Genomic DNA, 25,557 nt, shown 5'->3' on the forward strand with positions numbered 1-25,557 from the left:
TAGGGACTGTGTGGCTTTACCCTCTTGTTTGCATTATGAATTACATTTTTACAAATATGGAGAATATAAACTTGTTTTAAGGCAAATGCATGTTTTTACTCTCAATGTACTAAAAGTGCCTTGTACCTAATCTCAGTTGATGGTTCTCAACCTTTGTGAATCTAATAAAGTAGGCTTGTCTGTATGAATTATAGATGGTTCATTCACATAATTTTTTTGACCCACCACCCAATGTTCTAAATGTATTCGGACAATCACAACAATGACAATAGATCGTTGTCATCCAGCTGATTTTTTGCTATTACAAACCAAAGCCAAGTAGTCATTCATCTGTTTCACATGCATATAGAATCAGCTGGGATTTGTATTTTGATGGAATGACATTCACTATTGTTGTCTCTAAATTATCTTTAGGCCTATACCAAGGCCTATGTCCTAACATTTGGTTGGGGGCTATAATTTGAAGAAATTTATGAGAAATTGGTCATTTGAATTCAGATCATTCATAGATATCTCAAAGGATAAGTGCATGGCTTCACAAATGATAAGAGCATGGCCATCTTTTTAATGTTCATATAGTCTAATTATTTGTAGACGCAATCACATGAGACTATTTTTTGGGATGCGAAGTGGCCCCTCAATACTCCGCACCATCGTAGTATTGATCGCCCCAAACACGCACTGTGACAGGTCCCCATTACGCAGTATAGCGACCAAAGAACAGCGTGTAGCTAGCTGCATCTCCTCCTCCCGCCGCGGGTAGTTTGCTGTCGTCTGTGAAAACCCTGCGCCTGTGTGAAATAGCATACCCACGGCCACGCTCTCTCCGTGCATGTACCCTGATGCGCGTTTGACAGTGGAATACTAGCCTACATAAAAGGGTGACATTATTTCCGTTTCATTTCAGCTATACGTTTTTACTTGCCGATGTTCTTTAAAATGTATCCTGTTGCAATGAAAATAAGGAAGCATAATGAATCCTCGTGGACTATGATTTGATGGACCACTTCTCAAGCTTTTCCTCGAAAACCCAGTTACCTTACCTAATAGCGCGTTATCCTGTGTTTTTGCGGAATCGATTTGGGTAGCAGCACAAGAAAGTCACTACGCATCTGATCCATCACACTGATGTATCCTTCAGAATAACCGGCAATTACACATCTGCATCTTGGGATAATTAAGCAATTTAATGGAGACTCTTTCAAAGGAACCATTTAGTAGGACTGATGTAATATGCTTTTTGGACACCGTTGCTTATCAAGCTTAACGTTTGGACATAGGTTACTTGCTTTGCTGTTAGGTACCACTTTTGGATGCTGATGGAAATAGCTTAACTCAATTTTTTCAATAGCTGATACATCAACTCTGTTTTCTTCGTGACAATGCCAGTCCAAGCAATGCCCCGAGGTCGTTCGCTCAGCCCCGCGTCCCTGTCCCGTAGCCTCTCCAGACTCAGGGAGTTCCGGACTCGGACACGGATCATGCTTTCTCTCGGAGTTTCTCAGATGGTTTTGGGAAGTCTGATTTTGGCAGTCAGTTTTGCCGCTCTGGCCCTCACTACCTCACCAAGGGTCAGACATTCGTGTCCATTTTGGGCAGGTTTCTCTGTGAGTATTTCTTTAATAAGTATTAATATTCATCCAACATGTGGGTTTATGTGTGTGTGTTGTGGCTCACTATTTATTGTTGTTTATAAATTGCCTCATTTCGCGGGAAACAGATCTGGCACGTGCTCACACCTGGTAAGCATGTCCATTTGGCTCGACATGTGTTTTTTTGTAAATTATGCAGACGTTGAAAAATCAACATTAATGCCATTAATTATTTCGTTTCTTGACTGTCACCAACTGAACAGTGGTTTTAAACGCTCTCATGTTGCATTTTGTTGTGTAGGCTACAGTAGCCTATTGTTGCATAGGCCTACAGATGCCTATCGTTGTGAAATATCTACTCTCATTTAGGCAAGATTAATTAGTTCCATTCTTTGTGTAATCTTGTTGCAATTTGTTTGTAATAGTATTGCTCAAAATAAATAGTCAGGCACTGTGTGAAGGATTACTCTCAGCAAGAACACTGAGTGCTATTTTGGCCCTCATCTTGTTTATGGATGGGAGTCTCACATACAGGCTACTGGCTTTGCAACCTGTACTCAGGGGAGACGTAACATAGTTAGTATGATATGTTATGTTAGTATGATATGTTATGTTTGGGATGGTATGTATTAATTTGCGGATGTCCATCATCCATTTCGTATGATATGTTACGAACATAGAATTAGGAATTAGAATACTAGAATGGACATGAACCTTATTATCGGATAAAGGTCAGCTATTTTGGTCAGGGAGCTGGTCAACCATGGTTTTGCCAGTACTATGATAAGATATTGTTTAAATCATGAATTTGAAGAAATTATCTGCACTGTATATTTGTTATCTAGCTAGCCAGCTGGTTTTAGAGGAATGATACATTTTTTCAAATTAACTCCCAATATGCCAACATTCCATTCAAACAATGCAGTCAATCCACAGCCATACACTGGCTGAAATCAGTTGATGATAGAACTTAGACAAGTTGTAAATGCAACAAGTCTGATTGTATCATATAATAGCACTCACTGCTTTAAAATAAAACAGAAATGGAGACATTTAAGGTCTGTTAACATATATTTTAGAGGCTATTTATACTGAAAATTGGTATAAAACCCCTATAAACTGTATTTAGAATGATTGGACAATATTTTAGGTTGACAGTAATTCTATTACACAATTTCTGACACATCACACGCCTTACTTTTACTTTCCTGCATCAGTGAAATCAGGATTATGCCTCTGCTGCCAGTTATTCCAATGAGACTGGTTTGAATGTCTCCCTGACCAATAGGTCGTTATCAATAAAACGTCACAATAGCGTTCGATTTGGCTGCTGGGGGGCAAGGAGACCCCCAGTTCTGCTCAAACCATTAACTACGTGTCATTTATTATAACGTGTTGGTTTTAATATCATCACCTCTTGAAGAGCATAGTCAGAACTACACATCTTTGATTATTCCATATTTAGTTATACATCAATCAGTAAACATCAAGTTGATCATGTATTTTCAGATACATGAGGGTAGCCATATCCATTTGGCATGTAGCTAGCTAGCTAAGCAAACAACATGGGCCATTTAGCTTGCTTCATCAGAGATTAGGCTTTTGGAAAGAGCTTGACATCGTCCTGGTATTGTTGTCAGTCGGACTACTGTCATCACCACTATAGATGGCAATCAAATCAAACAATATTTGGATATACAGCCATATAGGTTATCCCCTGAAAGTTAGCTTGTTAACTAGCCATATTGATGTGATCTGTTATTAGCTAGCTAGCCAATTTGACATGGTCCATCAATCAATGTAGCCTATCATGTCTGTCAGCAGCAATCGTGATTAAACACTATTAAAAAACAATGTTGAAAATGGGATAATGTTAGCTAACTAGGTAGGTCTATGTTGGTTGGAGTAAAAAATATATTGAGGTCTACTTACCACTATGTTTAGCCAAGTGTACAAAGTTTCTACTGGTAGCTTGCAAGGTAAACATTATCAGCTAACAGTAATGTTACGTCGGCAAATGCGCCCTTCTGCTGCTTGGCAGGCAGACCCCACAAAGGATGGGAAATGAACCTAAACCACTCATACTTGTCAGTTACAGTTCACTTTTATTTTATATCACTCAAATATCCAATTAATTGTGGCCAATATTGAGAGATATTGTGAGGCTACCCTCACGTATCTGAAATGACATGACCAATTGATGTTACTGATCATGAAAAGCATGCAGTTAGGCCTACTTGCTGTAGGTCTATAACTGTGATGATAGAGCTAAATGTGTGCAGATTTTTGTTTACTATGTTACATTTAGTCTATGAGACCAGCCTGGGCTCTGCTGAAGTCTGTAGGTTAGAGGTTCATAGCTTGCAGCTGGGCCATTAGTGATGAGGGCTGTTCTTGGCACAGGAACCGTCCCCATGTGGTGCTGGTCATATTTGTCTATTCCTACGAAGAGAGTCCCTGTGGAGAGAGTGGTCTTATCAATCTATTTCCCTGCCAATTTGTGTTAAAAGTAATTTCTCTCTCTTTCTCTCTCTCTCACACACACACACACAAATGTAACTATACGGCTCAATGTTCAATGAGCAAGTAATTCACTTTCAAGCAGCTTCTCGCTTTCACTGTGTACTGTAAAAATTGTCTTAGTGGGACATTGTTTTCTGCGCCTGAAAATTGAATCACAGTTTCTCTAAATATTTATGAAGGCACTCTTCCTTGATTTCCTGCCAGAGATCCAGCCAGTACATTAAGCTGGGAGGCAGTTCCATTAATTATAGAGGGATAATTGAGGCAGTGTACAGAGGGTGATAGGTGGTCTCTGGAACAGGGGATATGTGTGTGTGTGTGCTTGTTTGTGTGTTGTCGGAGATAAGCAACCTTGGGGTGAAAGTTCATAGGTCGGGCTATGCTCCTGGAGATCAATTCCTGGGGTTCACTCACTCAACAGATATGTACACTACATGGCCAAAAGTATGTGGACTCACCTTGAAATTAGTGCATTCGACTATTTCAGCCACACCCGTTGCTAACAGGTGTATAAAATCGAGCACACAGCCATGCAATCTTCATAAACAAATATTGGCAGTAGAATGGCCCGTACTGAACTGACTTTCAACGTGGCACCAGCATAGGATGCCACCTTTCCACCAAGTCAGTTCGTCAAATTTCTGCCCTGTTAGAGCTGCCCCGGTCAACTGTAAGTGCTGTTATTGTGAAGTGGAAACGTCTAGGAGCAACAACGGCTCAGCCGCAAAGTGGTAGGCGAGCTCACAGAACAGGACCACCAAGTGCTGAAGTACGTAAAAATCGTCAGTCCTCAAGTTGCAACACTCACTTCCGAGTTCCAAACTGTCAGCACAAGAACTGTTTGTCGGGACTTTTATGAAATGGGTTTCCATGGCCGAGCAGCCGCACACAAGCCTAAGATCACCATGCGTAATGCCAAGCGTCGACTGGAGTGGTGTAAAGCTCTCCGCCATTGGAAACATGTTCTCTGGAGTGATGAATCACGCTTCACCATCTGACAGTCCGACGGACAAATCTGGGTTTGGCGGATGCTAGGAGAACGATAGCTGCCAAACTGTAAAGTTTGGTGGAGGAGGAATAATGGTCTATGGCTGTTTTTTATGGTTCGGGCTTGACCCCTGAGTTCCAGTGAAGGGAAATCTTAACGCAACAGATAAAATGACATTCTAGACGATTCTGTGCTTCCAACTTTGTGGCAACATTTTGGGGAAGGCCCTTTCCTGTTTCAGCATGGCCTGCACAGAGCCCTGACCTTAACCCCATCGAACATCTTTGTGATGAATTGGAAATCATTGTGTGCTTTTGGACCATGCAGACACCTCAGATTGGTCGTGTAGGCTATTTTCCGGATTCAGCCTGCTGGATTTAGGACCGCACGGACACCACAGAGTGTGCGGTCAGGCTGTGTGAAGGCAAAGCTTCTGAAAGGCTGGTGTATAGGACCAGCATGGGAGAAATTAACAGAGGCAGCTGCTGTCTGTGTTGCACTTTTTCTCTAAGTTGTAAAAGCAAGCAGAGCAGAAACTGGCTACTCTTTAGTTGACTGATCTAGCTGGCAAGGTAACTACTGTTGACAGAAAAAATAGCATATATTCCCAGTGCTGAGCTAGTAGTGTAACTGACATGTTACGTTAGCTAATGTTTCATCCCCTCTCGACTGAAGTGAATTAACTACTAGTAGCTAGCTAGTAGCTACCACAGCTAGTTATCTGTCAGGTAGCAGTATCTACCAGCTGTTGTGTATATGGAAATGTTTTGTAGACTTTATTTTGTCCCTTATCAACAGAAGTACATTTGATGATGTATCTTTGTACCATTAGCTAGAGCTTGTCAAATGTTGGCTAACATTAGCTAGCTAGCTCACTAGCTTTAGCTATTATTTTTGCCTCAACCACACTTGACCTGAATCAAATGATGAAACCAGCGATTAAAGATCAGTATTCTGCACAGTCAGTACACAACACTTTTCTCACCATCTTAGCAGGATCAGATGGTGACAGGTGTTTCTGCAGGGTCAGACAGCCAGGGAAGACCAGCCAGGTGAATTTTGGGTGAATTTTGCAGTATCTTATAATGATCAGTGGATGGATACAAAGTTCCATCTTTAGTTGATGGTGTAGGCTAGTCTGGGATCTGGGAATAATGGTCATTTCAATTGTTGAAACATTGATACTATTCTTAAATAATATAATGTATAAATGTACACCAAGATAATTCTTTGTCATGCCTCATCTGAGCAGGATCAGATTGTGATAGGGGTCTTAGCAGGGTCAGGCAGCCAGGGAAGACCAGTCTGTAACGGCGCAGAGGTGAACGTTTGCAGATGCAACACTTTACTCTCTCTGTGCAGCAAACACTGGACAAGACAGAAGCTTCAAAGAATGAAACTATTTTAAGGCAGTCTGACAAACCTCTAAAGTTGATTTCCAAACTGTATCAAGGGTTGATAGAGGCTTTTCCCGATGACACAAAACATGTAAAACAAAAATGTGAAGAAGACCTGGGAGACACTATTAATGATGATGAATGGATGCAGATATGTTAGAATGCCCAGTCATGTTCATATAATCTCAGACATAAATGACTGCAGTTTAAGACCATCCACAGAACGTACTATATGCCAGTGAAACTGAATATCATGCACTCAGAAATTGTATTATCCTGCTTGAGGAGGGGACATATTTACGTATGTTATGGTCTTGTGAAGGCTGGCTGACTTCTGGCAAAGAGTATCTTCTTTTATCTTAGCATGTCTACAGATTCTCCCTTCTCCCTGTTTTTGTTTGCTTGGAAATGTTGATACTGGAGACTGTTATCAGAAGAAACTGTGTAACCTAGCATTTATAGCGGCTAAGAAATGCATTGCCATTAATCTATCCTCCCACAATGTCACAATGGATGTCAGGAATGTCAAGTTATGTCTCACTAGTTTTGATTTATTACAAGATTAAGGGTATACTGGGCAACTTTCATAAGGTCTGGATGCCTTATATGGAATACTGTACAACAGGAGTCTGTATTGAAAACATGCCCATGTAAGGGGAGATACTGTACCTATTTAGGCAATCCCTAGCTGCTGGGCTGCTCAGTCCTGGCCCTGGGGGCCTGCCATACTGTTGGTTGTCATTCTGGCCTTGGAGTAACACACCTGAAACCAATAATGAATGTTTCACTAAGATCCTAAAGCTTAGTGGGGTGTATTAGATTGTGGCACTGCAGGGTGGTGGACCCGTCTCTCCCGAGCCCGTACGGGAGTTGTAGCGATGAGACAAGATAGTAATTACTAGCGATTAGATACCACGAAAATTGGGGAGAAAAGGGGATAAAATTCAAAAAAAAATATATATAAAAAATATATATATATATATAAAATAATAAAATAAAAAAATTAAAAATTAAGGAGAAGCAGGAGAGAGAGAGCTAACTATATTTCGTTGTATTTTTTTTCTCACTTTCACTTATCTAGAGAATGCAGCTAGCTAAATTAGCCTACTCAAACACCCAGCTCAAACAGAGAGGGATGCTATGGCTATCCAACACTGGAACTTTTCCCAGTTTTATTAATTTATTGGCACCCGTGCGACTGCTACACTGCATGCTGAATGTACACTGTACTGCAGGATTGTAGCAGGTTTACTAACACGTTAGTTCTAGTAGCTATGTAGACTGTGAAGTTAGCTAATATGGTGACAATGATGTAGGCTGTGTGTTAGAGGTTAGAGTGGTTAGAGGTTATGATATCAAGGTTTGGCTTGGAATGTTTTTTTCGCCTGGTCACAGACAGCTGATGTGTTGTGCACTGAAATCCACAAGCGAAGGGAAAAGGTGAGATGATGAGTGTGTAGATGCAAGAAGGAATTAAAGAGCAAAGTGATCATGCTGTTTGTATGTGGCTGAACTGTGTTATGTGTGATCAGGGGTGTATTCCGTCGATTCTGTTGAAAAACATTTCTTAAACATAAGCAAATGCAACGAAAAAGGATAAACATACCTGAATTTGTTTGCGACTGTTGGACTAATAATTACAGCATAGATCAGCTAGATGCAGGCAATAGTGTGCAAGGCAATATTGAATGTGTCACTGTCTGTCACCTTGATTACTCAAGTTCTTCTCTCAACCTGTGCACCTACGTTGTAAACTTTCATTCATTGGCTAGGTTGTAGCAACCTCATGATGGGTATAGGGACAATTAGAGTATCATGAAGTAACCTAAACCTAATGATGTTACATTGAGCTTTGTGAATGGAATATGAATGACAGTCATCCAATATGCTGTAATAGAAATAAGGCCATGCTCCCAAGTGGCGCAGCGGTCTAAGGCACTGCATTGCAGTGCTTGAGGCGTCACTACAGACCTGGGTTTGATCCCAGGCTGTGTCACAGTCGGCTGTGACTGGGAGACCCATGAGGCGGCGCACAATTGGCCCAGCGTCATCCAGGTTAGGGGAGGGTTTGGCCGGCTGGGATTTCTGTGTCCCATCGTGCTCTAGCGACTTTGGTCGCCAGCTGGACAGTGTTTCCTCCGACACATTGGTGCGGCTGGCCTCCAATCAAATTTATTTATAAAGCCCTTACATTAGCTGATATCTCAAAGTGCTGTACAGAAACCCAGCCTAAAACCCCAAACAGCAAGCAATGCAGGTGTAGAAGCACGGTGGCTAGGAAAAACTCCCTAGAAAGGCACGTCCGGTGAACAGGTCAGGGTTCCATAGCCGCAGGCAGAACAGTTGAAACTGGAGCAGCAGCACAGCCATGTGGACCTGGGACAACAAGGAGTCATCAGGCCAGGTAGTCCTGAGGCATGGTCCAAGGGCTCAGGTCCTCCGAGAGAGAGAAAGAAAGAAAGAAAGAACGAAAGAAAGAAAGAGAAAGAATGAGAGAAAGAGAGAAGAGAATTAGAGAGAGCATACTTAAATTCACACAGGACACGGATAAGACAGGAGAAATACTCCAGATATAACAGACTGACCCACTAGCCCCCGACACATAAACTACTGCGCATAATAAACTGGAGGCTGAGACAGGAGGGGTCGGGAGACATTGTGCCCCATCCGACGATACCCCCGGACAGGGCCAAACCAGGCAGGATATAACCCCACCCACTTTGCCAAAGCACAGCCCCCACACCACTAGAGGGATATCTTCAACCACCAACTTACCATCCTGACACAAGGCCGAGTATATGCCCACAAAGATCTCCGCCACGGCACAACCCAAGGGGGAGCGCCAACCCGGACAGGAAGTCACGTCAGTGACTCAACCACTCAAGCGACGCACCCCTCCCAGGGACGGCATGGAAGAGCACCAGTAAGCCAGTGACTCAGCCCCTGTAATAGGGTTAGAGGAGGAAGCGAGCAGTGTCTCAAGAAGCAGTGCGGCTTGGCAGGGTCATGTTTCGGAGGACGCATGGCTCTCGACTTCCCAAGTCCGTAGGGGAGTTGCAGCGATGGGACAAGACTGTAATTACCAATTGGGGAGAAAAAAGGGGTAAACAGTAAAAAAATAGATATATTTTTAAAAAACATCTTAAACGGCACCGACTGCCACTGCTATACTAATTGTTACGTTTTTTATGCTGCTTTATTACTCTGTTTCGTATTATACTGTGTTCGTACTATACAAGTCTACTGTTAGTGGCCAGTAAGGATGGTTTACTGTGCTTCCTCCACGCTGGAGTCTGCATGGCCTGATGTAAGAGGCAGCCCAAGCCAAACCAGGTTTTGGGTCAGTGCCCATCACTCCGCTCCCCAGAGGTGGAGCTTCTCCAGAATAGGTATTCTGTATTCTCAGACTGCCTGATTAGATGAAGAAATGACACTGTCTCTAAACATGCCCTCTCTCTCCTCTCTCCACCGCTGCTCCTCCACCCTATCAGCATCCTGACACAAAGAGCCTGGGCTCTGTCGCTGGCCCACAGCGGGGCGGCAGGCAGCGCGGGGGATCAGTGTGTGTGTGTGTTGTGTGTGTGTGTGTGTGTGTGTTGTGTGTGTGTGTGTGGTGTATGTGTGTGTGTGTGTGTGTGTGTGTGTGTGTTGTGTGTGTGTGTGTGTGTGTGTGTGTGTTGTGTGTGTGTGTGTGTGTGTGTGTGTTGATGCATGGCTTTTAGACCACACATGCAGAGTAGATTTCTGAAACGAACAAATCAGTGTGTCGTCCTCTGCCACTGTGTGTGATCTACCATCTTGCTAATTAGCTAACACTTGTACTACTGTTTGGTGTGTGGAATTAATGGAATGGGTTTTATACTGTTAGCGCTATTCCAAAAACTAATAGACCTATGCAATATTTTATCATCTCTAACTGTTGCATAACATGTGGAATGTCAGGTCAGAAGATTGTTAATCTTATTGAGAAAGCACTAAGTAGAAAGAAGGCAGCAATCGATTTATAGAAACCTTTGCCAAGCCAATAATAAGCTCTTTTCAGGAAGTCAGTGAGGGGAGAGAATTGACAGGCAGGGTGGTGGGTTGTGGTGGGCTGTGAACCACGAGATCGACTGCAGTCCACAGCTCAATGCTAAATGTCCTCTGGCCTGGCCATGACACATTCCTTTATAGGACAAACTACTGTAGACCTGTCAGATGTTCATTATTTATTAGAGTAGCAACAGCATATTCTATCTAGAATAACAACAGTTAGATGTGAAGATTAGGAGGGATGGTGGTGCTTTAGCTGCTCAAGTAGACCTTATACAGTACTGCATATTGCTGTACCCACTAACAGAACAGCACCATAAATGTCATGACTGCGTCTGAGCACTCTTAAAAGCCAGCTGTGTGAATGTTTGAATCCATCTCAATAGTGTTTGACGGGCAGAGACAGATCTGTTCCCCTCCCTGTCTTGTGTGCTGCTTCTAATATGATTTGGTTGGCTCCATAACTCACTCTATAAACTGGGAGAAGAAGAATGAGAGAGGATGAGAGATTGCGTTAAGGTTGGATGTAAATCCAGCAGACAGATTGAGTGTCTCCTGTTCCTCCTGTGGCTCCAGTGGATAGTGACAGTTCAGCACACAATCTGACCAAATCACACACAAGTTCTGTGGAGTAGAGTAGCCACAGTGAGCCGGTGTGTCCTGCTCACGCTGATACCCTGGCCTGTGACTGTAAGTGTGTGTGAGTGAAGACCGCTTCACTGATTCCTAGCAGGTCTTCAGGCAGCTCTCTGGCCGGGCCAACAGAATAGGAGCTCAGAGGATATCCTGTCTGTTCAGGAGCTCTGCTCTACGATCTCCACTGGCGCTGTGTTACTTAATTATTAACACCACTTGAGAACATCACATCAATAGTCTGATAATATTATTTTGTTGCCGACTGGCTGCTGCTGACTACCTTTTGGAGAGCGGTGTTGAAAACCCAGAGAGAGAATTCAGTGTCCCACTTCTGAATGGTGGTTAGCAATTAGAAATAACACCCCGCTTCCTGTTTCACTCTATTACTGCTGCTGGGGAAATGCTTTTTGGATTTCTTGGCATGAATTAGGTATTAGAACAGATTCACAACTATTATATTCACTAGTCAACCTGTTACATAACCCCTTGCTTCAGGATTACTTTGATGTGTAAACATTATGCAGTATTTACTCACCCGAGCAGTAGGATTTTTGGGGGGAGGTTGGGGAACGACCACAATACTGTCACACTGAGTTGGTTTGTTATAGCACTTAAACTCTAGTCTTGGAGAGCGCGAGAGCAAGAGCGAGAGGAGAGAGAGAGAGAGAGAGAGAGAGAGAGAGAGAGCAAGAGGAGAGAGAGAGAGAGAGAGAGAGAGTTAGAGGGCGAGCAATAGTAATCAAGTTGTTTAAGTGTCTGGGTGTGGTGCCGAGCCTATTCGTTCAGATGGAAGGTGGAGGGTGATTTGTACTGCGTGTCAGATGCTGACAGGCCCAGTGCCCCTCTGGTGCTTGGAGTTACAGCATAGGCACGCGCTCCCTCATTTATTCAGCCCACTAGTCTAGTCCACCGTGTGATTCACACAGAGCTCCTAATGCGCTGAGCCCCTGCGTGAGCAGGTAACAATTCTCTATTGGTTAGAGGCCAGGTACAGTTGAAGTGGGAAGTTTACATACACCTTAGCCAAATACATTTAAACTCAGTTTTTCACAATTCCTGACATTTCATCGTAGTAGAAATTCCCTGTTTTAGGTCAGTTAGGATCACCACTTTATTTTAAGAATGTGAAATGTCAGAATAATAGTAGAGAGAATGATTTATTTCAGATTTTATTGCTTTCATCACATTCCCAGTGGGTCAGACATTTACATACACTCAATTAGTATTTGGTAGCATTGCCTTTAAATTGTTTAACTTGGGTCAAACGTTTCGGGTAGCCTTCCACAAGCTTTCCACAATAAGTTGGGTGCATTTTGGCCCATTCCTCCTGACAGAGCTGGTGTAACTGAGTCAGGTTTGTAGGCCTCCTTGCTCGCACACGCTTTTTCAGTTATGCTCAGAAATTTTCTATGGGATTGAGGTCAGGGCTTTGTGATGGCCACTCCAATACCTTGACTTTGTTGTCCTTAATTCATTTTGCTACAACTTTGGAAGTATGCTTGGAGTCATTGTCCATTTGGAAGATGCATTTGCGACCAAGCTTTAACTTCCTGACTAATGTCTTGAGATGTTGCTTCAATATATCCACATAATTTCCCTCCCTCATGATGCCATCTATTTTATGAAGTGCACCAGTCCCTCCTACAGCAAAGCACCCAGACAACATGATGCTGCCACCCCCGTACTTCACGGTTGGGATGGTGTTCTTCGGCTTGTAAGCCTCCCCCTTTTTCCTCCAAACATAGCGATGGACATTATGGCCAAACAGTTCTATTTTTGTTTCATCAGACCAGAGGACATTTCTCCAAAAAGTCCCCATGTGCAGTAGCAAACCGTAGTCTGGCTTTTTTATGGGAGTTTTGGAGCAGTGGCTTCTTCCTTGCTGAGCGGCCTTTCAGGTTATGTCGATATAGGACTTGTTTTACTGTGGATATTGATACTTTTGTACCTGTTTCTCAGATCTTTTTCACTGGTCTTTGCTGTTGTTCTGGATTGATTTGCACTTTCAACCAATGTACGATTCATCTCTAGGTGACAGAACGCGTCTCCTTCCTGAGCGGTATGACGGTGTGTGGTCCATGGTGTTTATACTTGTGTACTATTGTTTGTAGCAGATACGTGGTACTTCAGGGCATTTGGAAATTGCTCCCAAGGATGAACCAGACTTGTGGAGGTCTTACAATTTATTTTCTGAAGTCTTGGCTGATTTCTTTTGATTTTTCCCATGATGTCAAGCAAAGAGGTACTGAGTTTGAAGGGTAGGCCTTGAAATACATCCACAGGTACACCTCCAATTGATCAATGATGTCAATTAGCCTATCAGAACTTCTAAAGCCATGACATCATTTCTGGAATTTTCCGAGCTGTTTAAAGGCCACAGTCAACTTAGTGTATGTAAACTTCTTGACCCCTGGAATTGTGATACAGTGAATTATAGTGAAATAATCTGTCTGTAACAATTGTTGGAAAGTTACTTGTGTCATCCACAAAGTATATGTCCTAACTGACTTGCAAAACTATAGTTGTTAACAAGAAATTTTGTGGAGTGGTTGAAAACGAGTTTTAATGACTCAACCTAAGTGTAGTGTAAACTTCCGACTTCAATTGTCAATATAGCACCATGCTGAACCTCTCTCTCTCTGTCTCAATATATTCAGGAAACACAGACATCTGGCCGGGTCTGACAGAGTTGTTAGTGTGTGTATGTGTGATAAGTGTGTACAAGTATGTGTATCCGGCCCCAATGTGTGTGTGTGTATACTTTAGGATTGTTTTGGGCTGCACTGTCTAACTGTAGGTTTTATTCAACATCTGACTCCAAATCCCACATCCTGAAATCTCCGCCACCATGGCATAATGTGACGAGGAACAGAGGGATGACACACAGGGCTCAGGGGTAATGCTTGCTCTGTGTGGGAGAGAATGGCTTTCTTCTCTGAGCGGTGGCCAATTTACCCGCCCACGCACCACTTCGTGCACGTCATTACCCTGCACTAAACAGGCAGAGAAAGAGCTGCTATGAGATATTACTGTACGTTTACCTTGTGAGCAGAGATCTTTGTTTTTTACCCTCAGTGGACATTGAAGATGGTTTCCTACTATGATTTTGCTTGTGCTAACATACCATCTTCTCTCTCTCTTCTGTGTCGTACTGTACAATAGGTTATGTGTCTCGAATGAATGCTATTCCCAGCAGCCCATGACATGATTAACAGTTGCTGATTGAGTTTGCATATTATATAAGTGATGGGGTTGGATTTCTGTTACGGCTCCTTTGTTGGGTGTGTGCGAACAGGGAGCATCTTTTCTCTGTCTCTTTGTCTGAGGCTGTGTGGTGTGTGTGTGTGGTTGTGTGTGTGTGATGTGGTGTGTGTGTGTGTGTTCGGGGGGGGGGGGGGTAATGGAGATGTCATGTAGTGAGGTTCTGCTGTAGATTGGGAAGACAGCTGAGAGGCGCTGAGCTCCAGAAGCCTGGGGGGAATAGCTAAGCAGAAAGCAGGAGAGCAGGAGAGAAGGGCACCGGCCAGCCAGGTACCTGAGAACTGATGGGAAAATCTATCACAGACAACTGCCATTGTAATTAATGTGTGAAGTGAAGAAGGTCTATGTGCTGTTCATTGGCTAGGTTCCCTGAGGAGATCTGATTCTCCACACCTCTGTCTTTCCCTCTCTCTCTCTCTCATCCCTTGTCGCCACCACATAGGAACCACCGTGAACTGCAGGTGGTAGAATAGCCACTGTTTTATGGATGAAATGGATAAAATAATTCAAATGTCATTCACATATGAGCTTTTTGGGGCCAGTGATCCCCAATGGAGAATGGCCCCATACTGGAGGGTTGAGGCAGTTTTATCACTTTGATAGGAATATATTGTTTGTGTTGAATTTAAATGGGCCATTTATGCTGTTTTCAACTCTACGTTGAAGAGGAATTCCATCTTCCTTTATCTTTTCCTTTAGACTCCAGATTTTAGACTTAAGAAGAATAGAGAAGAAGCCAAAGGCTTCGTATTCAATTAGCACAATATTTGCAGTGCCCACAGATTACATAATAGTACTATTTATAAAGCGTTGTATTATTCTGCCAAGGTGAACATTTCACCAAGTTATGTCTTCTTCCCCCAGGTGTCCAGTGATTGAATAACACATTGGTGATTGAATGATTTGGGCATGCTTCATGGAAAATTAGGAAATGAAAAAGTTAATGGAAGACCTGAAACCATTGTCATCTTTGGAGCAATCAGAGCTGGGCTGTTCTCGACCAAGGAAATGGATCCTGAATAATGCATGAACGACTCACCATCAGGGTCGTAACTACATAATGAGGAAACCGAGGTCCGGAACTCTGTCATTTTTTCGAATAAAAATATATATTTTGTAAACAATAAAAATAATAAATTAGCCTATGAGTCGACATCTAAATATTTCTCCCAGTGTTGATCAAATCTCAAAATATTCTTGATCTGACTGAGTTATAATCGCGCCTGCGAACGAGTGGAATCATGAACATTGGTTTGTTCATTATTTTCACCTGCGTCCCCCGGATTTGCCTCATGGATTTGCCTTTTTAGCAGCACATTCACCACTCTCTCAAACAGCTAACTCCGCCCTCTCGTGGCACAGGCCGATGGCCTGAGACATGAAACGAACTACCCCAGCTCGGAGTCGGATCAAGTAGGCAACTAGAGACACTGCTGACAGTGTGTTTGTCAGATGCCGGACAAAAAGCCATTTTAAAACCGTCCCACGACTCTTGCCGTGTCTAGAGACATCCCTAGTATTACTTAACCAGCTAGGATGAAGTAAGAAGATAACGTTAAGTGGAGCCTACCTCAGCAGGAGCAAAAAATAGGCTACTAAGTTCTCATCGGAACTTTGCTTTCACAGAGAGTAGGCACCTGAGACATACAGGGATGTGGTGCTCAGTGGTGAGGCTGAGGAAGGCTGCAATGCATGCAGGAGGAAGCAGAGAGAGAGTTTAGTGCAGTTGTTCCCAAACTTGGGGTTGGGGCCCCATGTGGGTCCCTGAGAAAATCTGTATTAATCTTATCAAACAGGCTAAGAACATATGTTTCAATATGAACATCTCCACATGGCCTATTTACCCTATAGGCCGACATTAAAATGCTATCAACATGCAAACAACACAGTTAATACCAATAGGTTATATCGGTTGTTGTTCGACTTATCTCGATCACCCACTGGAGTTTATAGTTGACCCGCCATTACCCACCTTTTTTTACCACTACATCACTGATATTAATACAGAATCGTAAGTAATATTCAAATAATTAATGTGAATGTGATAACACGATCATTTGTCATTGATGTTTGTTTGTGTGGAGCTTGATTAGTAATGCCTAGGAAGACAAATGTGAACTCTAGTAATTTGAGAAAAGAGATATCTATGTAAAGAATTGATGATTTTATGCAATTCATCATTACAACTGACTGGACAGTCGCTGATGCTCGGTGTCAGTGTGAATCATTTCTCCTATTTCCCCCCTTTCTGGGGTATAACACAATTGTATAGCTAGTATGGTATGTGTTTGTAGATCAACTGAGGTGAATGGACCTACACCAGCCAAGGTGATAATGCCTGGGATCATTGTTGCATGTTTTTACTGTTCTCTAAATACCATTTTAATGAAATTTAGTAAATGAGCTTCAACTTTCAAAACAATTCAGACCTCACTAAAACTCAAACCCTGGTACTGCTCTGCGCACCATTCACTGCCTCAACTACAACGAATGTAATATCTGAATAGTATTCAAATAATAGTGTACTACTTCTCACAATGAAATCAGAATAAATTGCATTGCATTACATTACATCTGAATATGTTTTATATATTATCGGATAAACATTCATTTGTATTTGAAATAAGTGATTCATAGCTCTCTTGTGACCAGACAAATGGGAGATATCCATAGTGGTTTAGATAGTGGTCCATAGTGGTTTAGAGTATTCCTCTGAATTAAATTTGTTGCATACTAATTGCCAAATTACTGGCGCCTGGGAGGGGTGGGCTCACTGGAATGCCTCTCTCCCTGCGTGGTTAAACTCCGTAACACCACAGAAACAGGATACTGCCTTTGATTAGAGCAGAGCAGTGAATGTTAGTTAATACTATGATGCTACCGCAGTTGTCAGCTTTGGATAATGGTAAAGGACTGGGCAATGGATAATGTAAGATGGATTGGAGCTGCTCTGTATATAAGGTGAAAGAGTGTTCAGCCATGAGAGAGCTCCAGTAACATGAGCCTGCTCATGTGCAGCAGGGTAGAAGCTCTTTACCTCTACTGCATGTGAGGGGATGGCAGTGAAGGTGTATAACAGCATAATGTTCCATATGAAGGTCTTACATGCGGACTAGACTGGCCACGTGCATCCGCGCTATGATTTTGTCCATCCACGCCAGGTGGACACGCAGGTTAAAATATCAAAACCAACTGTGAACCAACTATATTCATTTGGGGGAAGGTCGAATGACACCTGAAACACCCACGGACATTTAGCTGTCCTGGGAGATGAACATTGGGTTGTTATTTTACCTGACATGCTTGTGGTCCACTTTATAGCTGGTTCTTTGTTGAATTTTGACCCGGAGTCATACAAAATGGTGTGTTTCTCTACTCCAACAATTAATCCACAGATAAAAAGGGAAGCCTAGTTAGTTTTTAGTTATCTTTAATTAATCTCTTCTCATTTGTCTTTCAAGCATCCACGTGGGTTTGAATTTTACTGATATCCAATAAGGAGGGGACTTGCAGTGCTCGGCAGACTCTCGTTTACGTGCGCGAGCGGTGTGGGTGAAATGATTGAATAACATGTATGTGCACATTTATTTTGGAACACTCACGCACGCAACGTAGGCCTACTGAGCAGTAGGCCTACTGTGCACCTGCAGGGCGAGTGTGTCCTTTCTCAGCTCTATTTTACATCCACACTGATATTGTTTACTGACCCATTTGTAAATATTTGGTCTGAAATGTTGCAGCCAGATGCTCTGACCTTAGGTTGCACCTGGAACAAGCCTTGAAGCTCACTGCTTGTGTGAGCTTTGATGTAAATAACATGAATGAGATGACCCACAAGTTCAAAGTTGACCTTAATGCTCTCATATTCTCTGTGGCCACAGCAGTAGCCATGTCAATCGAAGAATAGAGATTAATCCTAACATAAATGTATACAGTAGCAACTCTCTCAGGTCACCTCATGGACACACAAACCTAGAGAGCTGGTCGCTGGCTACAGTCCTGAGTCCTTACTCCTGAATGACATATAGCCCAATGGAAAGCTTAATTCATCGGTCAGTCCTATAACCAGGCCAGTCATTCAGCCAGGGCCAGTGTTAAAAGGCTATAGGACTCTGGACTCTCAGTTTTAGATCGATTGTTCTCCTTAGGGGAAATCTCAATTACCGCATTTGCTTACAGAGCCCTCAAGGTTAAACCGGTCTGCATTGACCAAGCATTTATCAATTAATTAGATGAATCCCAATCAATTATTGGGTTTATGTTGTGTTTTTAGTTTTAATTTGACCTGCTAGTTTCATGTGAACTGTGTTGATAAATCATTGAATCGGTTACTACAGGTTTTGTCTCACTTATGATGGCTTCTCTTGTGATGAGCTCATGTGCTGTACCCTCATGGGGGACTGAGCTGGCCCTTAGGTGTCATTGGTTGTGTCTACAATTGACACTTACATGCTATCAGAATACGAAGATCGCATTGAAAAGGCCGGTCTAGACGCACAAATGTCACTTTGGTGTCTGGTTGTGTGGTCAGGGATGGTGGTCAGGGAATCATTATGTGCAGATTTCTCCTCAGTCTGAAAAAGCGCATACAGTGGGTGACGTCATCAGCACTCCTCCCACAAGTCTCCAGAAAACTTGTGTTTTGAGATCGAGAGGCACCTTTTCATTATAATGTTGGAGGAAATACGTTCCTAGCGTGTGAGGAATGTGTTTGCTGGCCTCATAAATGCTAGCCAGCTAGCTAATATTCCAAAAAACTATGATTTGTTTGGCTAGAGTTATGTTAAACATTTGCAATCCCTTTAGCGTAGCTTGCTAGCTACAGAGGTTAGCTGGCTAGTTAGCTACCGTAGTTAGCTACTGCCATCAGTTGTTGTGTTATCATATTTTGCCTATTCAACTGTTTGTAGAATGCATACTGGCATTTGGATATAAAGCAGGAAAAGGGAATCCGGACACACTGTGGACATGGTAGACACATTTAAATGTAGGTGTAGACGCATGACACATTCGGAATTCCATGATCAGATCTCTATTATCAGAATACCAAAGCTGCATGAACTGTCAAGTCTAGCCATTGATTCCAAATTAATTTTAATACTGCACTTCTCCTTTGTAAGTATGGATTCATACACTCTTCGAAAAAAGGGTTCTTTGTTTGTATCCATAGGAACAAGGTTATTATAGTTTTGTGATTTAATATTCATTTTTATTTTTATTCATTTTTAGATATTTATTTGAAAATGAGTTTAGTTTCAGTTCATTTTCAGACTGATTTACTAGTTTTTATTTAGTTTCAGTTTGATAAAAACATTTCTATTTTGTTTTTATATTATTTAGTTTTAGTTTCAGAGTTAGAGACAGAAATCCCATTATATTTTGCCCAAAGTTTAAACTAAAAAAGCTCAAACTAAACATAATTGATGGTGGTTTTTATTTTATATTAGATTTGCTGTCAAACATAATAGTTTGAGTATAGTTTTAGTTTTTCAAATGTTTTTGGTTTTGGTTTACTAAATCGTTTTTCCAGTTTATTTTTTATTTTTTATTGACTATAATCACCTTGCATAGGAGAACCCTTTGAATAAACATTTTTGGTTCCAGGTAGAACCCTTTTTGGTTTCCATGTAGAACCCTCTATGGAAAGGGTTCCACATGGAACCAAAAATGGTTCTACCTGGAACCAAAAATGCTACAATAAATCAATGGTGGGTGACTACTGTGACTACCTAATCTAATGTAATGAGGCCCAGCCATTGTTTATAGTAAGGTGCTGTTAGCCAGTATTACTCCTGATTACTTTGGCTGTCCATCAGATTGTTGTTGATGGCCTGGTTCTGATGCTTCCCGTGCCTCTGATCTCTGTGGGTGGATGTCTTCCCCCACTCTGATCTCACAGAGCTGCTCCTATCTAATGTCTCCTGCCAAAGTGACACCTTCCTGATATCAGCCCATCAGTGCAACTGTCTGCAACTTCAATACAGACAAGACATGCACTGGCAACTTGATTATCAAGACAAGCCCCACCCTATACACACAGACACACACACACACCTGTTTGTTTTACTATCGTTGTGGGGGTCAAACAATTGAGTCCCATTCAAAATTATATTTTCCCTAACCCTAACCCTTAACCTAACCCTAAACCTAACCCCTAACCTAACCCTAACCCCTAAGCCTAAAATATCCCTTTTCCTTGCGGGGATCGACAAATTGTCCTTATTTTACTATCCTTGTGAGGACTTCTGGTCACCACAAGGATAGTAAATCCCCCAAAACACACACACATACACACAGAGACACATGAGGGTACATAAGCTCTACTTAAGCAATAACGCCCGAGGAGGAGTGGTATATTGGCCATATACCACAAACCCCCAAGGTACCTTATTGCTATTATAAACTGTTTACTAACATAATTAGATCAGTAAAAATACATGTTTTGTCATACCTGTGATATACGGTCTGATATACTGTCAGCCAATCAGCATTCAGGCTCGAACCAGCCAGTTTATAATCTACTGTATAACACTCTGGCCTTTAAATATTGACCCTGATTGATGTGATGAAAGCCTTTCCTTCATTAGTGGTAATTGTGACTGAATCATCAACGCTTTGTACCAAACTGTCAAGGGCTTCTTTCTTTTCAGTGATTGCTAAAGACAGAAATTGATTTAAACGTAATTTTTCTTTCTGTTGCTGAAATCTCTCAGCACAGCAGTATCAGCAGCACCGTACGTTCTCAGCCATTTATAACCAGTGAAATTGATGTGGAGCATTTAAACATCTGTGTGCCGTGCTTATTAGCTCCCGACTTGTCAAAACACTGATGAAAAGATCGTTGAACTTCTCTCTGTGGTTTGGTGTGCCCACGGTGTGATAAATTCACTGTGCAGAAGTTAAAAAAGCTGGGTTCCCTGTCTTGAGTTCCACGAGATGTAGTGCACTGGGCTCATATTCCCCTCCACCCTGCCCTCTATACTGTAACACTGCACCAGGCCACCCATTCCCTGATCTGGCTTTTTTACGTGTTGCAGCAGCTTCCTTTGAGGTTTCCTTTGTATAAGGTTGCAGTGTGGTGTGTCGTGAAAAGCTTTAATGTGTTTATTGTGGAGAGAAATGTGTTTGTCTATGTGTCTGTCTGTGTGTCTGTCTGTGAATGTCTGTCTGTCACGCCCAAAATCTGCCTGCAGTATATCACGTCTTAGAAATATTCCTATTTTGATCCTCTGGATCAAGGTTGGCTGGGTCTCTCCTCATGTTGTGCTCTACATGTCAACCTCTTTCATAAGGGTGTTGTCTGACAGAACGGTTGATGCTTGCACTTCTTTAGAAGTGGCCTGGAAGTCTGGAATGTGACAGCAGGTCTGCAGACCACTGAATAGAGCCCTGGCACGGTGAGCTCATGGTGTGTGCATGCGGAGAGTCAATTCACCCACCGGAGGGGAAAGAGAAAAGAGGAAAGGGAAGGCATAGAGAAAAAGGTCAAAGTTATCTTGTTGGGAGGATTACGTTTCAGCTGCATGGGTTTATAGAAACAGCATGTGTTGCATACATATACACACATACACACATACACACACACACACACACACACACAGTACTCATTGATTAGAAGAGTCAATATCTCCCAGAAACACCTGTGTTCACAGATCCACAGAAAATAATAGGAAGCTTTAGGTTGTGTGCTCATCTTTTTCTTGTATTGACTATAGCCCCTTCCTGTTCATAGTAGTCAGTAGAAAAGACAGTTTCTTCTGCTTACTTTGGTGGCAGTGTCAATGGCCATGCACTCACTTGTCTGGGAGGTTTACACATCATTAAGTTTCAGAGGCAGGCTGGAACATGCCATTAACTATTGTAATGAGAGCATTAAATATCCCGCTGGGCACAGACTTCAGTTCAACGTCTAGTTTTGTTTTGCATTTAGTTGAGTTGTCAACTAATGTGAATTGAACGTGAAATCAACCACAAATGTCACCATGTCATTGGGTTTAGGTTGAAAGTTGAGTAAAAAAAAAAACTGACGTTGATAAACTGACGTTGATGAATCCATAATGATTCAGCATCATCACATTTTGGTTGAAATGACGTGGATACAACGTTCATTCAACCAGTTTTTGCCCAGTGGAATGTTCTTTATAATACACTATATGGAGGGTGGGCTTCACTGCAGAGGTAATCAAACTATAAACTGAGGAAACTTTTCTCTCTTGTTATTTCATATACTCAGGTCAGGTTGTTATTGTAAAAGAGAATGTGTTCTCAATGACCTACCTGGTCAAATAAACACTAAGAGAAGTCTGACACATACTGTACAGCAGTTCATGTGTCTCTGTTTATTATATGCTGACTCAGCACACTAAGAGAGAGCAGGTCTCACTTCACTAGACAGTGTAGTTTACAGTTGGCTCTGGTGCTAGTTTCAGTATTGAGTTGTAACTATACTTCCTATCCCAACTCAGCATTATTGTTGTCCCACCCTGCTATGTACAATAGGAGATCAATGGAAGCGTGGACTGGGGGCTCTTTTTTTGTGCTGAGATTAGCAGTGTTTGGTGTTGGGGTGGGGCGAGTGTGTGTGCATGTGTGTGTGATTTGAGTGTGTGTGATGTGAGTGTGTGATGCATGTGTGTGTTTGAGCCACAGAGCAGAGTAGTGAGTTACGACTTCCCTTCGTCCTGGCTGTCTGTCTGTGGCCGGCGGCTCCATCTCTGCTCCCTCCCTCCCTGGGTGTCTGTCAGGATCCACTCCCTTCACTGAACACATAGCTCCAACACACTGCAGAGCAGAAACACATTTAACAGCAGGAGTCAGTGCTGTTTCCTCTATCTCTCAGCTTCTTGTATATTACTATTATATCACAGCATATAGCCAGACCACTGAACTCAAAGACACAGACAGAGAAGGAGAAAGAGCAGGAGTTAAATAGTGTAGAGTAAATGAAAAAGAAAGGATGAGAAGTGTTTCTCTCTTGTCTTGTTCTCCCTGTCTCTCCTTGAGATTTGCAAACAAAACTAGGAATGGGCTGAGAGTCATTTAGAAAAGAGTACTGGATTGTGAAAAGGAAAAAGGGAATGCAAATGGAAACAAGAAAAGTGTTATCTTTCCAACCAGAGCTCCCATATACCCTATGCCCTTGGAATTTGAAAATGATATCTTAATTTAGATTTATGGGCGGAGCACCACAAGTATACGCTTCCAGGATCTATGCATCCCTTTCTGGTTATAGCCATTTAGAATTAAATGAGTGCAATTTAGGAAACCAAATGAGTTACCGATTCAGCTGGAGAGTCAGATGAGGAAAGAGAGAAATGGTTCCATTGATGGCTCTGTGCCCCGAAGACAAATTCTACCGGTCAAAGGGTCAAGAGGATCAAACTCCTTACAGCACTTAAGAGGTCGCCGTGACAAAGGGACAATAATGGACCTGTCACACAACATACACTCCCATATTATCCCTCAGTCTACTGACACTCAAATAAGTGTATAGCGTTTCACATTACACCCGACAACATATATTCCCGTCTGTGAATGTGAGAATCACAATGTCATCATTAGATGTTAACAAGAGCATAAGTTGACAAGGTTGAGCCTACATCCCTTTTCTTGATCAATCCAGGGGGTGTAACAGGAATGTGAGCAGAGCTCTACCATTAGTCTTTGGGCTGTAGTGGTAGTTTTCCTTGTGTTGTCAGTAGCAGTAGCAGGGAGGAGTGAGCACAACTGATTGATTTGACAGTCCATAACAGATGACCATTCAGAGGGGCTGGCTGACAATTTAATGAGATAGAAGCTTCCAGTGGGAATGGCAACAGGCAGCTTATTGCTTCTATAGGATGAAAGGTCAGGGCAGATTGCTCTATAGTCCTCTGTCCGTCTGCACATTGACATTTCCCCCAAGAACAAAAGCTAATTTCTGTCCTCTTCCCTTTAATTTCTTCTTCTCCATTTTATAGGTAGACTACTCCCCATAATGACATCCTGGATATTAGCGTGAGTTGTCAGAATGTGTGTTTCATTACAGAGTTGTGTGACTGTTGTTATTCAGATTGGCTTGGTGTTTAATTAGCTTTTATTGAGGCTGGCCTTTTAAGTTCCATGTAGAGTTCAAGCTTTACCATACTTCAAAGATGTATTAGACTGTAACAATGCCATTAATATTCTAAATTCTCGCAATACTTCTGAAATTGCCTAGTACGTGGCAGACACATCAAAATGGGAGTATTAAGTATTAAGAAAAAAATAAGAAAAAATGTTACATGTATAATTTTTGTGCTACTCAAGATATGTCTGGTGGATCATTTTTAGCTCACAAGAGTGGACTAAAGGCTTTTAAGGGTCATTTCCTTACAGCTGCAGAGTTTAAGTATGTTTGTGGCTTTGAAATGCACTTTATGCCCATGAGTTAGGAGCCATTACTGTCAATACAACCCAGAGTCCTGATCATATGGTCTTTACTGTGGGAGGAAGGGAGAGGAAGAGAGGAAGACACAGGGGACTAGAGAGAGAGAGAGGAGAGAGACAGGGAGTGTCACGCCCTGACCGTAGAGAGCCTTTTTATGTCTCTATTTGGTTTGGTCAGGGTGTGATTTGGGTGGGCATTCTATGTTCTTTATTTCTATGATTTGTGTTTTCTATGTTTTGGCCTAGTAACACTCATCCTAGTGCCACACCCATCCCTAGTGCACCACAATCCTAGTCACCTCTCCTAGTGCCACCACACCATCCCTAGTAACCACACCTCATTCCCTAGTGCCACACCCATCCCTAGTGCCACACCTCATCCCTAGGAGCCACCTACCTGTCAATCCCATACGTGGCCACACCCCCCCCCCCATCCCATCAACTCCTAGTGCCACACCTCATCCCTAGTGCCACACCCCATCCCTAGCACACCTCATCCCTAGTGCCAAACATCCCTATCTACGTCACACCCTCATCCCTAGTGCACATCCCCATCCTTAGTACCACACCCCTCATCCCTAGTGCAGCATCCACCTATCCATACCACCCTCATCCCTAGCTCCATCCATACCCACCATCCCTAGTGCCCACACCCATCCCACCCTCATCCCTAGTCGACACGCCCATCCCTTGTGCCACACCTCATCCCTAGTGCGCACAT

The sequence above is a fragment of the Salvelinus sp. IW2-2015 genome, linkage group LG10 (genome assembly GCF_002910315.2).
Source record: "Salvelinus sp. IW2-2015 linkage group LG10, ASM291031v2, whole genome shotgun sequence".
Taxonomy (NCBI): domain Eukaryota; kingdom Metazoa; phylum Chordata; class Actinopteri; order Salmoniformes; family Salmonidae; genus Salvelinus; species Salvelinus sp. IW2-2015.